Source organism: Alexandromys fortis, unplaced genomic scaffold (assembly GCF_014885135.2).
Source record: "Alexandromys fortis isolate MF-2015 unplaced genomic scaffold, M_Fortis_MF-2015_v1.1 scaffold_34, whole genome shotgun sequence".
NCBI lineage: Eukaryota > Metazoa > Chordata > Mammalia > Rodentia > Cricetidae > Alexandromys > Alexandromys fortis.
Genome location: NW_026067933.1, coordinates 11,748,150 through 11,751,328, shown reverse-complemented (window position 1 = coordinate 11,751,328; position 3,179 = coordinate 11,748,150). Strand labels below are relative to the sequence as shown.

The following is a 3,179-nucleotide window of genomic DNA, read 5'->3' as shown; positions in this document are numbered from 1 at the left end:
GGGGAGAGAGAGAGAGAGAGAGAGAGAGAGAGAGAGAGAGAGAGAGAGAGAGAGAGAGATATGCATTACATACTCGAAGATGGGGAGAGATTGCTTCTGTGCTGCAAGGGAAGGGTTCCCGTTGATTCGCAGTCTGTTATTCCTCAGTTTTGCAAAGCTTTCCAGAAACCGAACTCCTAATAAGCCTTATAGAAGATGCATTGTCTGAATGTACTTCCATTATGCAGTTTATTGTCATAAAAAATATAAAAAAAAAAAACCCTGTGGAAGGGCTGTATCCTGGTGAACCTGCAGTTTCATCCACACGGTGCAACCCCCCTCCCCAAAACTTAAACGAGAGTATATCCTCCTACCTGTTGGTGTTGGATATCCCGACAGACTATAGCTTCTTCTTTCTATAAATTGCTGATTTTTTTTTTCCTGAGTGCCTTGACTGAGCATCCAGGCAGGGCTCGGCGGCGCCTGCGCGTTGGAGCCTCCTTCAGCTCCAGCCGCGTCCTCCCCTGTCGCAGCGGCACCGTCTCCCCCAGTAACGCAGGGGCCGCGGCGGCGGCGCGGTGGCGAGGGCGGCGGCGGCGGCGAGGGGAGCTCCGGCCTCCGCGAGCCAGCGGGATCCCCTGCCTGTCCCCGGAGCAGGCTGGCTTGCTTCAAGGTCCTGTCCAATTCAGCCGGTCCCGAATCAGGCTTTTGTTCCCTCGAGGCTGCTTCGCAACTTTTCCCTCCTCGCATTGGAAGTGGGGGGCTCGGGAAGGCTCTTCCCGGACCTCAGGCCCATCCTCTTCCCCTAGGGCAGCGCACGAAGCCTCCGTGCCGGGGACGGCCGCCTCCGCCCCAGCTGCCCCGAACCCTCGCCTTCCCGAAACATCGTCTTCCTTTCTCTGTCAGGGTGGTCCTGCTAAGCATTGGATGCGCCTTGGAGAATTCTTCTCAAATGATTTTCACTGCTGCTCTTTGATTTGGCACGTTAGCTGGGGAAAGAAAAAGAAAGAATGAAAAAAGAAAGGAAAAAAAAAGATTAAGCACAGTCAAAAATCTTGTCAATGGGGGAAGAAGGGAAGCGGGTTAGGGCAGCCCTATCTTTGTTAGTCGTCATCTGTTCTCGAAGGCACACAGATCAGCGTTTAAGGAAGGAGAAGCTAAGTTCAGACAAGTGCAAAAACCATCTACACTCATTCTACCTTCTCGAATGTGACTAACGGATCAGAAGTACAGAGATTTTACATGGCTGTTCGTCACATCCCACCCCACCAAGCTACAAGCCTCTCCTTTCTCCTCTTAGCTGGGCTGACCAATAGGTTGCTGATGTGAATGCTGGGGAGTGTATGAGTTTCCCCCATCCCTCTCCTTTGTTATTAGTCACTTAAAAAAGATCAGGAATATGATGAAGACCGAAAACTTACACCACAAACACCACATAGTCTGACACCTGGTGATTAGGCACGCCTCTAGAATCATCCACGTCCCGATTCTCCCATTTCCAAAGAGTTTTTCCGAGGGTGGAGTAAGATTTTAATCAACTACCGACTCTCCACCCCTTAAAAGGTAGCAGGCACGCTTTTGTTAATTCCCAAGGTAAATGTCTGCTTGTCTTGCTGCAGGCTTATTGCTTTATAATCATCTGTTAATGAAACAGAAAAAAAATCTCTCTACAATAATAATTTGATCTTGAGGCAGCAGTAAAATACCTCATCGCTGGGTGGTGAGATTGTGACATTCAGGGGAAGTCAAGCCAATCAGCATACAGATAATATAGGTTAATTTACATATTGTACTTCTATTGGACACATAGAGGTAAAATGTTTAAGGCTTAAAAATGAATACTTCACTGTCATGATGTCACAGTCGTTACACAAAGACCAACGTTAGGAATGCTGAAATGATGTTAAGTTGCCCTGGTTTGACTGGAGATTTTTCTTAGACAATTAAAAAAAATGATTAGCTCTGTGTGTGTGTGTGTGTGTGTTCTTTTGGATATCCATAAGGCACTTGCTTTTGTCTTTTCCTTTACTTTTGAGAGTCGTCACTGCAACAATACTGCAAGTAACTTGAAGGTATTCTGCCCCGTTATGACATCCCAGTTTTAGGGGAACACGATTCTGAAAAACTTGAAACTATATGATTGGCAAAAAATTTTTAAATGCGATCTCAAACTGTTTTTTAATGAAACTACAGATTAATTTCCTACTTCTTAAATTATACCTCCCTGCATTTTGCAAAGAATGGTGATCTATTGGACCTTTAAGATTAAAAAAAAATGCTTAGTAGAATAAACGATTCAAGTAAGTTTGCTGAACACTCACCATTGACCAGATGTTACATTGTCCAGATTAAAAAGTTTAAAAGTAAACGAAAGGGGGAAAGTGCAGGGCCAGCACACAAAGCAATAATCCACTCTGGCGAAAATTACAGGGCTGTGATCCAAGGACTGAGCTAGATAATAGAAAAGGATATGTATATAAAATAATCTTTTCCTATCAACTTCCAGCTATATTAGAACTATTTTTCCTTTGTAGTAGAGTGCAGTGGCACCCACTTCATTGTTTTCTCCAGCTGCTAGATGGGAATGCCATTTTCTTGCCTTGCAAGGGGACTCAAAACTAATGAGATAATTTTCAATTTAACTCATTAAGGCTACAGGAGAAAACACTGGATTTTGCATCTTTCAACAATAGGGATTTTAAAGATATGTTCAATAGCTGTACAAAGTTTTATTGTCGACACGTCCTCAGACACATAGCTGTTACTGCAGGTTTATGTTCACATTGCAGGGTGACTTGATCTCCTCTAATTTCTTCTTTTGATTCCTTGTATCACCAAACCTAGAAAAATTGATTTTCAGGTTAAGAATAGAGGAACAAAGCAAATGCAGCAAAATGCTTTCTACCCTAATCCTTGGGTTTGAAGGATTTCAAAGGTTTCCAGTATTTGACACATTACATTTAGTTTATTGATTTGCGTTGAAGACTGAAACAATTTGCTCAATTTGGTCTTTATCCTCAATATAGACCATTTTATTTTAAAAAGAAACTACCTTCCTTTTGGAGTTAATCTATTTTAGATTTTTGCCCTGTGATACTCAGCTTCGTTATGGGCTCAGTGGTTGTATTCTATGCATTGCTTGTAGGCAAATCCATCAGGATTTGAATTCATAAAACAATACACTTCAATAAAATAGTCTA

General features: G+C 43.1%; 1 protein-coding gene across 2 annotated transcripts in view; it reads right to left on the bottom strand.

Annotated features, from left to right (window-relative positions):
* Positions 1 to 482, bottom strand: part of Gpr85 (G protein-coupled receptor 85) — an 8,664-nt gene extending 8,182 nt beyond the window's left edge. Inside the window, exon 1 of one of the 2 annotated variants that reach the window (XM_050145862.1) lies at positions 354 to 482. The gene's annotated coding sequence lies outside the window, so the exon portion shown is untranslated. Of the gene's footprint in view, positions 1 to 73; positions 298 to 353 lie in introns of those variants that run through there. The other variant, XM_050145864.1, reaches the window with a different exon arrangement.
* Positions 483 to 3,179: the final 2,697 nt, after the last annotated feature.